The sequence below is a fragment of the Lepus europaeus genome, chromosome 3 (genome assembly GCF_033115175.1).
Source record: "Lepus europaeus isolate LE1 chromosome 3, mLepTim1.pri, whole genome shotgun sequence".
NCBI lineage: Eukaryota > Metazoa > Chordata > Mammalia > Lagomorpha > Leporidae > Lepus > Lepus europaeus.
In genome coordinates this window covers 59,253,700-59,268,656 of record NC_084829.1, presented here as the reverse complement: position 1 = coordinate 59,268,656, position 14,957 = coordinate 59,253,700, and the positions used below count along the sequence as shown (strand labels likewise).

At 36.6% G+C, this 14,957-nt stretch overlaps 1 protein-coding gene across 1 annotated transcript in view; it reads left to right on the top strand.

The window, feature by feature from the left end:
* KHDRBS2 (KH RNA binding domain containing, signal transduction associated 2) overlaps positions 1–14,957 on the top strand; it is a 629,201-nt gene that overhangs the window by 357,783 nt on the left and 256,461 nt on the right. The gene's annotated exons all lie outside the window — the stretch shown is intronic.

Below are 14,957 nucleotides of genomic sequence, written 5' to 3'. Positions count from 1 at the left end.
TTTCTCTGTGTATGGGTGAAGAGGATTGGGAGAGCTTGTGAGACTTCTGTGATCTGTTCCCTGGACACTCATTGTGGCTCTAAGAGCAACCAAAAATTTTCTGATTAAACCATTTGGGATTACTAAGTAACAACACTGCTAACATCCTACAATGTTTTCTAAACATACCAGTTAATGATACACAGCCAAAGTCATTAACATTGGTTTGTGAGAGTAAGAATTACATGCACTGGAAAAACTGCATATATGGGTGCACTATGCTTTCAACATAGAATAAGAGTTTATGGCCGGCGTCATGGCTCACTAGGCTAATCCTCTGCCTGCGACGCCGGCACACTGGGTTCTAGTCCTGGTTGGGGCACTGGATTCTATCCCGGTTGCCCCTCTTCCAGGCCAGCTCTCTGCTATGGCCCAGGAGTGCAGTGGAGGATGGCCCAAGTCCTTGGGTCCTGCACCCGCATGAGAGACCAGGAGAGGCACTGTCTCCTGCCTTTGGATCAGCATGGTGCACTGGCTGAGGCGGCCATTGGAGGGTGATCCAACAGTAAAGGAAGACCTTTCTCTCTGTCTCTTTCTCTCACTGTCCACTCTGCCTGTCAAAAAAAAAATAAAAGTTTATGAAGAACATGACATATACAGCCTTAACTCAAGTCCATGCCCACTGTCTATGACTATGAGCAAACCTAGCCATTCTGTGACTCAGCCTCATCATCTATAATTAATAAGAACATCATTATAATACTTAATCTTAGACTATTTCTGAACATTTAGAAAGGCTACAAACACTATCAAGTACTCAGTCAATGATAGCAGTAATTATTACCGATACTATACTTCTCTCTATAATCTCTCATATCTGTCCACATATGTGCAAGTATGGGTACACAGAGACATTCACAGACACACTTACCCGAGTGGGCTGAGTCACTCAAGACAGTGCCAGAATTTGGCAGGTGTCTCCAGACACGATGACATACCACTGAAGCATGCTTTTCAGGGTTATGCCTGGTGATATTCTCAGATGCCTGTGGAGCCTCTCTCTGCCAAATATTTTTGTTACTATATGACAAAGCTTGATTTTGTGGCAATGTTGTCTTGGCGTCTTGTTTATTCACTTGTGGTGTTTCTGTTGCCATCTGTTTCCTTGCCTTGCCTATCTTCCCTTCCTCCCTCCCTCTCTCCCTCTCCCTCCCCCTGCCTCCCTGCCTCTCTCCCTATCTCTCTCCCTCCTCCTCCCCTCTCTCCTTCCCTTTCTTCCTTCCTTTTTTCCTTTTTTTAGGCTAGAAACTTGTCATAGTTCTTCATAAGTTGCTTTTTTCTGATGCGAGCTGCAAAGTTAAGTGATATCTTGCTTGAGTTTTATTTGTATGTGGCCTGTGCCCTTCTCTCAGTCTTTCTGAGTCAACCTCCAAATTTGTTCTCCCTTTAACTACACTTGTATCCTCTAAGTTGGCAGAGAGGTCATGGCACTACATCTTTCCAACAATATCAGCAAATTGTTTTGATTTCTGGAGCAGGGGTGAGTCATATGCCTTTTGTTTTCCTACTGAAGATTGAATTTCATGAACAAAAAAGAGAGCTTCATTTTCAACGTTGTGGTGGAGATAAGTACTTAAATTTACTAGCCTGATTTTTCAGGTTGTGGCTGAAGGGCATCATTGTCTCCAGACAGGAAATAGCTATGTCAAAATGTGATCAATAATAAGTAAAACTCTGCACTGTCTGTCAAAGCTGAGCTGGCAGCATAAAAGTTATCCTCAGATAATTTTAAGAATTATACTGGGGTCCAGGCCAGTGCTGTGGCACAGTGGGTTGAGCTGTGGCCCAGCATCTGCTTTGGGCACCAATCTGGGTCCCAGCTGCTCCACTTCTGTTCCAGCTCCCTGCTAATGTGCCTATGAGGTCAGAGAGTATTGTCCAGGTCCCTGAGACCCTGCTACCCATGTGAGAGAACCAGCTGAAGTTCATGGCTCCTGGCTTCGGTCTGTCCAGCCCAGGTCATTGCAATCATTTGGAGTATGAACCAGCAGATGGAAAATCTCTCTCTCTCTCTCTCTCTCTCTCTGTGTGTGTGTGTGTGTATGTCCTTCTCTCTAACTCTGACTTTCAAGTAGATAAGTAGATCTTTTTAAAAAATCATAATGTGTTTCAGAAATTTCCATTTACTATTTGTTGAAATAGTTATAAATGGCATGTATTTTAGTGCATGTATGGGACAGGGATGGAAGCAATTAGAATAATACTTACTACTCTATATTTATTTCTCTCATGCTTATCAATTTATACACGGAGGACTTAGAATGATGTTTTAAATCCCCATGATTATTTGAAAATTTACACTGAACTATGTGAAGTAAGAATATGAAGGCACTTTAAAAAGTTTGTGGAAAAATAAAAGCTAAGTTTAATTTGGTGTAAAATATTTTCAGAATCCATGTAGCTTTTCTCACAATTTGCATTTCTCATATATTTTTAAAAATTATTGTACCAAAATAAATGCATCTTTTATATCTACTTTTCATGAGTTTTTTTGCAGTACTCTCATAAATAGGGTCCAAGATGCTATTAGTTAAGCCACAGTGTCTTCATTAGTTAAAGTGGAAATAAAAGTACTTTCCTGCTATGTTTCAAATGTGTCCCCATGAAGTTCATGTGTTGGGAATCTCATCCCCAGGTTCACATGTTAGTGACGTTTGGGGGCAGGGACATTGGGAAGTGGCTAGGATTAGATGTGGTCACCAGACAGGAGCCCCTGCAATGGTCTCATTGGCTTTGTAAGAAGAGGAAGAGAGACCGAACTGGGAGGCTCGCTCTGTCTCACCTTCTGGTGGCCTCTGCCTAACTGTGATTCAACAAGAAGGTCTTCGCCAGATGCTGAGGAGAAGCCAGCACTATGCACTTGAATCTCCATGCCTCCAGAATGATGAACAAAAAAGCTTCTACTCTTTTTTTTTTAAAAAGAAAGATTTATTTTATGTATTTGAAAGGCAGAAGAACAGAGAAAGAGAGAAAATCTTCTAACTGTTGGTTCACTTCCCATATGGCTACCAAGAATGGGCCAGGCTGAAGCCAGGAGCCCGGAACTTCATCTGCATCTCCCACTCAGATGACAAGGCCCCAAAACCTATGCCATCTGCTGCTGCTTTCCCAGGTGCATTGGAAGGGTGCAGTGTTTAATACACTGTGCCATGATACTGGCCCACTGCATTTCTATTCTTAATAAATTATGTGGTCAGCAGACTCAGAGAACGGCAAATGTCCTAAACAGCACTCTGGCCTCAGAATCAGCCTTTAAGGCATTTGGGTCCAGCTAAAAAGCCCATGAGAGTATTCCAGGCATGGAAAGCCAAGACACTCTGGCAAAAAAAAAATGACGTCAATGAAAGATCTCTGTGAGGGAGATCCCAGTGGAAAGAACGGGGCCGTCAAAGAAGGAGGTACCTTTCTCTGAAGGGAGGAGAGAACTTCCACTTTGACTATGACCTTGTCTAAATAAGAGCAGAGTTGGCAAACTCAAGAGACTTCCATAGCCTTGGCAACTCATGACAAGAGCCTAGGGTGATTACTGACACCATAAACAAGAGTGTCAATTGTTAAGTCAACAACAGGAGTCACTGTGCACTTACTTTCCATGTAGGATCTCCATCCTTAATATGTTGTACTATGTGAATTAACAGTATAACTAGTACTCAAACAGTACTTTACACTTTGTGTTTCTGTGTGGGTACAAACTGCAGAAATCTTTACTTAGTATATACTAAATTTATCTTCTGTATGTAAAGATAATTGAAAATGAATCTTGATGTGAATGGGTTGGGAGAGGGAGCAGGAGATGGGATGGTTGTGTGTGGGAGGGAGGTTATGAGGAGGGAAAAAGCCGCTATTATCCAAAAGTTGTACTTTGGAAATTTATATTTATTAAATAAAAGTTAAAATAACTATATAAATAAATTATGTGATCTCTGGTGTTTTTATAGCAGCAGGAAACACAATAAGATGCGCTCTACCCTTTGCTGCTGTGTCATTGTGAATCTCTATTTACCTAATATATATGAAAATGCTTTTAAAATCCTAGACAAGTATATATATATATATATATATATATATATATATATAAGATTATCATGGCAAAATTATAGAAAAATGATTACTTAGAACACCAACAATGTTTTGTTATCCCAGTCATCAGCATGAGTCAGTTATACGCTGACATCAAAGTCATTGTCCAAATCCCTGCCATCCTAATTGTGATGCTTCTGATCTTGAACCTCCAAATTGACCTTTCCTATAGACTTTTTTAACCAAAACCTCTCCTAATTCATCTTTTAAAATAATTGCTTTAAAATCTTCACTCAGAAGTGAGAAATGGAACAGTGTTCTGACATGTGTTCTTACGCTTAGTTGTAAAGGACATGGAATGAAATGAAATAGAAAGTGTGTTGGGAACCTTAGGAATGCTAATCATCAGATATGCACAGTGGCACTAATGGATCCATTATTCTTCAATGCAATGTGTCTGGACATCATTACAGAATCTTGGTTGACAATTTAGCTCTTGGTATAAGGAGTGGTTGTCTTTGATTGTGCAGATAATGTCTATTTCACTTTGGTGAGGTTATTTGAACTGCAAAAACTATAATTACAAAGCCTCTTTAATGTGCTTTTTGAACTTCTCTAACAGCATGCAACAACAAAAAAAATCTAAAGAAGGGAGTGAGGGATTCTTCATGGTGACACTGATGTGGTAAACACCTTTTATTCACTTCAGGTTCAATTGTGCATTTTAAACATGCCTGTAAATAGCTCTGTCAAGGCCACTTTATGGCCAGTAACCTAAGATTGGTGCTTCCTATGAAAGTGTTGAGTAATTTATACTGTCTACTGATTTTTCTAATCCTAGCTCTGAATGGCTTGAAGTTTCTTTACTGTCAGGCTGATGCATTTAAGGGAAATGGATGAGTGAGCAATCCAAATGTATTAGTATGGCAGAATGTTGTATACATTCTTGAACACAAAGGAGGTAAATGTTCAAGCATCTTCTTAAGGAATTCTATGGATAAAAAAGTTAGCAACAAAATTAAAATAGCTTGAGGACAATACAGTACAGGAAAAAAAGTTTAGTTTTTAAAATTTAAAATGTAATGTTTTGCATAGCAAGTAGAAATTATTGAGAGATTGATAACTAAATTGTCCAGTCATTCTGTCATTCCCAATATATTTGAGAGCTACTTTAAAGTCACTGAAGGATCTTTTCACCAAAGACAATTTATTCCATTGGCATATGGTACCATTTGTCAATTTCAAGTCAGACTTTTTAGAGCAGCAAAGACACCTTGTCTATGCTATGTGTCTTGCTATGATAAAACTGCTCCTAATTCAGGTTCACTGATACAGAGCAAAGATCTTCTTTTACTCATTTTTGCCCATTTTTGAGTGATTCCCACTGTTTACTGCTTTTAGAGACAAGAGTAATAGAACATATCACAGATAACATGAAATTTGCAAGCAGTCTCCATGCCACATCATGCCTCAGTCTCATCTGGGAAACACCCAAAAGAAGTGGACAACTTACTTCTTAGCAGTTATGTATGCCAAGATGGTACTTGTTATGTGATACATGTTACCTCAATCACCTAGAATTTATGGTACCCTGTAAATATTTCCTAATCCTGAAAATGAAGTTAGTCAGACTTTCATTCCTATAAACATCACTATAATCAATTTGAATTCCTGGCATATAAAAGCTTGTTGTGTATGAATGAACAAAGTATTAGTCATGCAAAGTGGCAATGGAATTCACATCCTTTCTCTTCTCTGATTTGAGACTTGGCATCACCTCAAAGAAAATCAGCTTTAAAGAAATACCACTTAACATCCTTAGGAATACTTTGTCTTATACATCCTAAGGCTTGTCAAGAAAAATAATTTTATTCCAGGGAGGAAAAAAAAATACTATAGCAGAAATAAATACATCACAAAAAGAGAATTACATACAAATATACATTTTCATAGCACTCAATGCAAAGTATATTAACACAGAACCCAAAATCACATCAACATCATTGATTGAGGAAACAGAAGGTATCTCTTGCTGTATGGAAAAAAAGCCTGAAATTAAAAGTGTCTTGGAACATCTGGAATGTTAACTTTTAGTGAGCATTTCAACACTCTACTACCTTAATTCAGAAAATTCATTTCCTAGCATCTGTTTTCAGAAGGAAATTGGTGATATCAGTAGTGATTACTATACGATCATTTACACCAAAGTAATATATTGAATTTTCAACATCAGCACTTACTGTTAAATAGCAAGCTATTCAAGTCTTGATGCTGTACTGTATCCAAGGAAAGAGAATTAAGATGCAACAAAATAGCATTTTCACACAGTTTTTTTCTCCAACGGTATATCAGCTGTCACCTAATAAGCTTGCCAAAGACAGCCATTCCCCAACATACAGGAATTTTCAGTCGTTCATTCACTCACCTTCCTGTTGATTCTTTTATTGGACTTTTTTGAAAGAAGTAAAAACAATCAGCTTTCAGGTGTAATAGAATGCCACAGTTTGGTTTTTGAATGTTATGACAGTAAACTCTACGCTGACAGAAGAAAAATATTTCACTTAAAAATGAACTAATATTGCCAATTTCAGGTTTAAAATATGAGGTAAGATAATGGAAGATGAGATAGTTTATGGGTGTTTTTGCTTATGGGAACATATATTTAAACTTGCAAAAAATTATACTTGGGAATATAAATAAATTGTTGGGAGAACATTTATCTTTTAACATTTTGATCTTAAGAATGATCTATCTTTTCTGTAAATATATGAATAAAGCCATTTAAAAAGACTTTATCAATACACAAGAAGAAGGAGAGATTTTTGAACAACAAAACAAAAATAGAACAAGTCAAGGATGGCTGTTTGGTCAAGCAAGTAAGCTGCCAGTTAGGATAGCTACTTCTCATATCAGAGTGCCAGCTCTGTTGAATCTCACTTCCTACTAATGCACATCCTTGAAGTCAGTAGATGATGGCTCAAATAATCGGGTTTCTACAAACCTTCTGGGAGATCTGGATGAGTTCTCAGATGTAGCTCAAGCCATTGTTAAGTATTTGGGGAGTGAACTAGAAGATGGGAATGTTTCGCTCTCTCTTTCTCTCTCCCTCTCCCCCTCTCTCTCTCTCTTTCTCAGTGTGTGTGTGTATCTTTATCTCCCAAATAAAATAACTTTTTAAAAAAGTATTACAACTTAAGTGATAATATATATTAGTAAACAGGAATGAATGACATTCAAGTGATAAAATATGTATAGAATATATGTATGAGTAATTGTAAAATACGCCATATGGCTTCATATCAGACTCATTTCAAATTTCATATGGAAAGTCACATTTTCTACTTTCATATTTGAGACTGTATCCCTTTATAGGGAAAGGTCATTCTGTTTGTCTTCACTTAAAAATCTGTAAGATGTAACACAAAAACTACAGATATATTACTATGATGTAATAATACCATGAATATTCATACCACCACCATCAAAACTACCACCAGAGCCACTGATTTGTAAGAACCTGAAAGATGTAAGATATAAACTTCTTATCACCGTAACACTTTATAACAAGGATCATAATCTCTTTGCTATGAAAATAGGAAATTGTGTGGCAGAAAGTTTAGGTAACAGAGATGTGGAGACAGTTGCATATATCAGACACATTCCTTTCATTCTTGAATGACCAGGACACAGTTTTGTAACTTAAAGAAATGACAATCAATGGCAAATGTATGTTTATGTATAACGTGTGTGTGTATATGTATATACATAAAATGTTGATTAAGTACTTCTTCATCTAAAAAAGATAATTCAATTAGCCTTATCAATTTAATCATTAGGGGTTTCATAGTTATAAAAATCAAACAGATAAATAATGAACACATACTGAAATAAATGGGAGTAAAGATACAATGGTCATTGCATTAGCTACATGTATAATCACTTGTCTGTACAAATGTTGTGATATTTGCTTGAATGTTATAAAATTTACATTTCTTACAGGAATCTAGCTACCCAAAATAGTAGTTTCTTTCTAAAAAATCTTTGCAGTTTAAAATTTAACCAAAATATCCCCCTTCATAGGCTTAGGTTTCTCAAATATTGTCATTTCTTTTTGCCTAAAAACCTTTTATTTAAACTATGCAAACTTCATGCATTTCCTATATGCAAATTTAGGATCATAGTACCCCTATACTTCTTCCTCTTCTTTCTTCTATTCTCATTCTTATGTTTTACAAATGTCTATTTTTAGTTAACTTGATACTCATAAGTTTAACCCTACACTAACAGTTCAACAAATAGTATGACAAGGAAATTAAAAAACACTGTTCAAAAGCATCACATCTAAAAGTGTCAATTTCACTTCTATAGATTACTTTTTAGGTACTCTGTTAGTTACCAAAGATCAAGGAGTACCTATGGTATTTGTCTTTTTGGAACTGGCTTATTTCACTAAGCATAATGCTTTTCAGGGTTTCCAGTTGCATCAAATGTTGTGTTAAGTGAATTAGCCAAATGCTTTACCCTCATAGACTGTAAAGATAGTGATATTCTTTCTTCAGCCATCTTGAACCCCACTTTCTCTTGGTTTGCCAGTCCTCTGTTTTGTTTTATTTTGTGTTCTGCCTCTTTTGTCATGCCTCTGTTTTTCTTTTTTTCTTTTTCTTCTTTTTAAAAGATTTGTTTATTTGTTTAAAATGCAGAGTGGGAGAGGAGGAGATGGAGAAAGATCTTTTAACCACTGACTCATTCTCCAAAGGTTTGCAACAACCAGGTCAGGACAGGTCAAAGGAAGGAAGGAGCTGGGAACTCCTTTCTGGCCTCCCACATGGTGTGAAGGGCCCAAGCCCTTGGGCCATGATTGGCTACCTTCTTAGGTGCATTAGCAGAAACCTGGATCAGAGGCAGAGTAGCTAGAGCACTCTGGTATAGGATGCTGGCATCACAAGCAGTGGCTTAACCTGCTACACCACAATACCAGCTCTGTGCCTCTAGTTTTTGTGTCCAATTGAACTCAATATGGTGTTTGACTAGCTGCCATGTGTCAGTAGTTTTCAAAATTTTTACCTGAGAGCCATATTGTGATGTGCTTTCGTGTTGTGATTCACTATACTCTTGTATTTAAAAATTCTTCTCCCCTTTCATTTCTTTAAAATATTTGAAAAAGCCTCAGATATTGTGACCCACTAATTGAGACATGATCCACAGTGTTCTAGGGCATAATTTTTAATTCCTCTGCCTGGGATGCTTTTCTGCAAAGCCAGATGGTACGTTTTCCCTTACCCTTTCCACTCCCATTTGGTGCTCCTTCATCAAAGAACTCATCTCTTCATTACTAAACATTCTGTCTCATCTACAGAATCCAATTCAACAAATACTTAGTGGGCTTTTCATCTGGGCGCTGGGAAGAACAACTATGCAGAAACGGGGTCTATCAAAATTAATGTCAATGCCCATGCCTTGGCTCAGAGGGTGGTATTTAATAGTTAAATTGGATCATCTTTTACAATCTTTTCAAATTATACTTGGGAGCTGTCTTGAGATTTTCTTTCTGCAATTCACATTAACTCACTAATAAGCACCTGCTTCCATTGTGCATGTATCGTGCAGTAGATAGTGGTTAATGAAAGGAAATGGACAATTGCCAGTTGTCTCAAGTCAGCGGATAAAATGTAAAAGACAAAACTGACGTACAGATTTAGATAGAAGCTTTCTCAAATCTCTAACTTTTTATCCCTTTAATCTGGTTTAATATATGATTCTAGAGTGAAAAGAAAAATACAATTTTAAAATATGTTGGGCTTTATCCATTTGCTCAGACATTTTCTTCCATTTTCCTTTGTTTTTTTTTTTCCTGTTTATCATAAGATTAGGAAAGCTTACCCATGAGTCTTGCACTCCCCCACTTCCTACCCTGTTGGCTTAGGTGGAATGCATGTTTTTGGTGACTGGATAGCAAGATCAGGAGTACAGAGGTTGGAAAGGGGAGAGAGAGAGAGAGAGAGAGAGAGAGAGAGAGAGAGAGAGAGAGGGATAGAGAGAGAGAGAGGGAGGAGGAGACAAGAAATGTGTATATTTCATCCAGGTATCCTCCTTGCTTCAGAGGAGCTGTCTCTATCACTACCTAGAACATCCTAGTATTAAACTTCGCTTGAGGGTCCTTCCTCTATGCTTTCAGCAATCCAGTGGTTTTTTCCTTCCTTCATCACCTCACACCAGAGATGATCAAAAGCCTTGACTTTTTGCCCCTCAGTTTTCCAAATAGCCTGTTTATTAAAATATTTTCACATGACCCATCAATGGAATATTTTATTCTTGCTAATATTTGGCAGGCACAGTACTTTTTGTCTTTAACTTAAAAGAATGAGGTTAGAAGTATCTTAGAATAGGCTTGACTCTAGTATGTACATCTGCAATATTTGAAATCAATTGAGAAAGAACACACAGGTCTAGTGTCAAGTTGGACAACAGCCTGGAAGATCTTGGGCTTAAATCAGTCAGGTTTCAAGAAGATGTTTTTCTCTTTACTGTTTTTAACCTAAGCCTTGAAAGGTGAGAGGGAAGAGGTAATTTTCAAAGAGGTGGTTTGAGTGCATTTTTATATGTGATACCCTTTCATTATGATATTGACAAAGGAATCTAACTTGAGTGATTAATTTTGTGGGCATCAGTGTGGAGCTAAGTCAGGAGAGAATTACAGAGGTACTACATAAATATGTTGATAATGTCCAGTTGTTAAAAATGTGGAAGAGAACATCTGTGATCTATGAGTAGGTTTCTGGATGGCGTTTTCTTTAAAATTTTTATTAATATAGAGAACATATAGGGCTGGTTCTGTGGCTTAGTGGGTAAAGCCGCTACCTATAGAACCAGCATCCCATATGGGCATTGGTTCAAGTCCTGGCTATCCCACTTCTGATCTAGCTCTCTGCTATGGCCTAGGAAAGCAGTGGAAGATGTCTCAAGTGCTTGGGCCCCTGTACCTGTGTGGGAAACCCCGAAGAAGCTCCAGGCTCCTAACTTCAAATAGGCCTAGCTCTGGCTGTTGATGCTATTTGAGGAGTGAACTAGCAGATGGAAGCTATCCCTCATTTCCTCTGCCTCTCTGTAACTCTGCCTTTCAAACAAATAAGTAAATCTTTTTTTTTAAAGGAACAGATTTCTTGTATTTCATAGGTACAATTCTAGAAAATAACCATATTTCTTTCCTTCCCCTACTCCCTCCCTCAATCCTCTTCTTTCTATCCTTTATTTTTATTTTCCCCAAAGACATAATTTCAATCCACTCTATAATCGCAAGCTTACTTCACCACCAACCATAATACTGAATGACATCTTACCCCTACCCAATTTATGTGCACATACCTGTGTAGAAAGTAACACACATGTGTAACAGAGATGAAGCCTGTATCATCTCTCCTCTGATTTTCAATGCATATGAATGCATAAACATACATAAATATACATGTGATTTATATTTTATGTTCTAAGGCATTCTGTGTGTAATGTTTGTGCTTTTTTGTAAGTGGGCAATCATTTGTGTAGGAATCAGTGTTTGTCATTAATGAGTCATAAATAGATTTCCTGCGTTGTTGCCCCTATTCTAGGAATTATATTTTATGTCATTTTTCATGGTTTATCATTGATAACCCAACTATTTTTATTTATATCTAACAAATCTAGGGATTATTATTTGTGTTAGTTTTATATGGAAAAAATTAAAATCAAGAAAAGATATTTAATTATTAAATCAATGAATATGATATCCAGATCAAATAGGAAAACATGCTACAAAGAATTGTCATTGTGTTTAAATAAATAAAACTTAACATTCATTTTTTTATGTTTTAAATTTTATTCAAGTTATACAAGTTTCATGTATTGCATGTTTACAGATTTAGGAATATAATATTTCACACCCAGCCTTCTTCCCACCCAATGATTCTTTCTCCTTCCTCTCTGATTATCACTCTTAATTTTTAAGAAGATCTATTTTCAATTTACTTAATGATAGTAAAGTTAACCCTACAGCAAGTAAAAGAGTTAAACAAATAGTATGAAGAAAAGAAAACTGCTCCTCAACAGAAGAGACAAGCACTGTAAAAAATCATGAAATCTCAAAATCTCCAGTTCACTCCAATACATTACATTTTAGGTTCTCTAGAGGTTACCTCAGATTGGGGAAAACATATGTTATCTGTCTTTTTGTGACAGGCTTATTTCACTAAGTATAATGGTTTCCAGTTGCATCCACCTTGTTGCAAAAGACAGGATTTCTTTTTTTTAATAAATGAGTAGTACTCCATAGTGTATATATACCATTATTTCTTTATCAACTCAATAATTGATGGACAACTGAGTTGATTCAATATTTTAGCTATTGTGAATTGTGCTGCAAAGAACATGGTGGTACAGATAACTCTTTCACATGCTGACTTCTTTTGATTTGGGTAAATTCCTAGGAGTGTGATGGCCAGAGCATATAATAGGTATATATTCAGATTTGTGAGTTATCTCCATACTGTCTTCCACAGTGGCTACATCAGTTTATATTCCCACCAACAGTGGGAATTATTCTTAGGTGTTTAAATTTAACTGAAAAGTGATCCCTGTTAAATATAAGAGTGGGAAGAAGAGAGGGAGGAGATGTACAATTTGGGACATGCTCAATTGGACTTGCCCCAAATGGTAGAGTTAGAAATGTGCCAGGGGATTCTAATTCCATCCCATCAAATGGCATGTACCAATGCCATCTCACTAGTCCAGGTGATCAACTTCAGTTCAAAATTGATAACACTGATAGGTCTAAGAGTCTAAGGGATCACACAAACAAGATTAGTGTCTGCTAATACTGAGAGAATAAAAAAGGGAGAGAAGGATCCAACATGGGAAGCGGGATACACAGCAGACTCATAGAATGGCAGATGTCCTAAACAGCACTCTGGCCTCAGATCCAGCCCTTAAGGCATTTGGATCTGGCTGAAGATCCCATGAGTGTATTTTAGGCATGGAAACCCAAGACATTCTGGCAAAAAAAAAAAAAAAAAAAAAAAAAAAAAAAAAAAACCCTAAATAAAAAATCTCTGCAAATGAGATCCCAGTAGAGTAGAAAGAATGGGGCCATCAAAGAAGGAGGTACCTTTCTCTGAAGGGAGGAGAGAACTTCCACTTTGACTATGACCTTGTCTAAATAAGATCAAAGTTGGCATACTCTAAATGCTTCCAAAGTCTTGCCAACTCATGACTAGAGCCTAGGGAGATTACTGATGCCATAAACAAGAGTGTCAAATTGTTAAGTCAACAACAGTAGTCACTGTATACTTACACCTCATGTGGGATCTCTGTCCTTAATGTGTTGTCCAATGTGAATTAATGTGATATCTACTACTCAAACATTATTTTACACTTATGTTCTGTGTGGGTGCAAACTTCTGAAATCTTTACTTAATATATACTAAATTGATTTTCTGTATATAAAGATAATTGAAAATGAATCTTGAGTTGAATGGAATGGGAGAGGGAGCGGGAGATGGGAGGGGTGTGAGTGGGAGGGAAGTTATGGGGGGGGGAAGCCATTGTAATCCATAAACTGTACTTTGGAAATTCATATTTACTAAATAAAAGTTTAAAAAATCTCATTTTAATTTTTGGGCAAGGTGTAAAGTAGGGGTCTAGTCTCATACTTCTGCACATGGAAATCCAGTTTTCTTAGCATAATTTGTAAAGATCCTGTCCTTGCTCCAGGGATTTTGATTTTAGTTCCTTGTCAAAGGTAAGTTGATTGTAGATATGTGGATTGATTTCCAGAGTTTCTATTCTGTCCGTTTGGTCTAGACATTTGTTTTTGTGCCAGTACTAGGCTATTTTTATTATAACCATGATATATTATGTCTTTAAATTTGGTATTTTGGTACCTTCAGCTTTGTTTTTATTGTATAATATTGCTTTAGCTATTTGCGGTTTCCTGTGTTTCCATATCAATTTTAGCATCATTTTTTCTAGACCTGTGAAGAATGTCATTGGTATTTTGATTGAGATCACATTGAATCTGTACATTAGTTTTGGTAGTCTGGTCATTTTGATTATATTGATTCTTCCAATCCATGAACATGGAAAATTTTTCCATTTTCTAATTTCTTTTCTTTCTTTATTGTTTTGTGACTTTCATTATAGAGATCTTTGACATCCTTGGTTATATTCATTTCAAGGTATTTAACTCTTTTTGTAGCTATTATAAATGGGACTGATCTTAAAAGTTCTTTCTCAGTCATCACATTGTCTGTGTATACAAAGGCAATTGATTTTTGTGTGTGAATTTTATATCCTGCTACTTTACCAAACTCTTTTATGAATTCCAATAGTGTCTCAATGGTGTCTTGGATCCTCTCTAAATATATAGAATCATATCATCTGCTAATATGGATAGTTTGAGTTCCCCCTTCCCAATTTGTATCTTTTAATTTATTTTTTGTGCCTAATTGGGCTTTGGCTAAAACTTCCAGCACTATATTGAATAGCAGGGGTGAGAATGGGCATTCTTGTCTGGTTCTGGATCTTAGGTGGAATGTTTCCAGTTTTTCCCCATTCAATATTATGCAGACTGTGCATATGACTGGGTTTGTCATAAATTGCCTTGATTGTGTTGAGGAAAGTTCCTTCTATACCCAGTTTGCTTAAGATTTTCATCATGAAAAGATATGGTATTTTATCAAATGTTTTCTCTGCATCTATTGAGAAAATCAAATGGTTCTTTTTTTTTTTTAGTTTGTAAATGTGATGTATCAAATTGATTGATTTGCAAATGTTGAACCATCCCTGTATACCAGGGATAAATCCTATCACTCAGGGTGAATGATCTTTCTGATGTGTTGTTGGATTTGATTAGCTAGCATTTTGTTGAG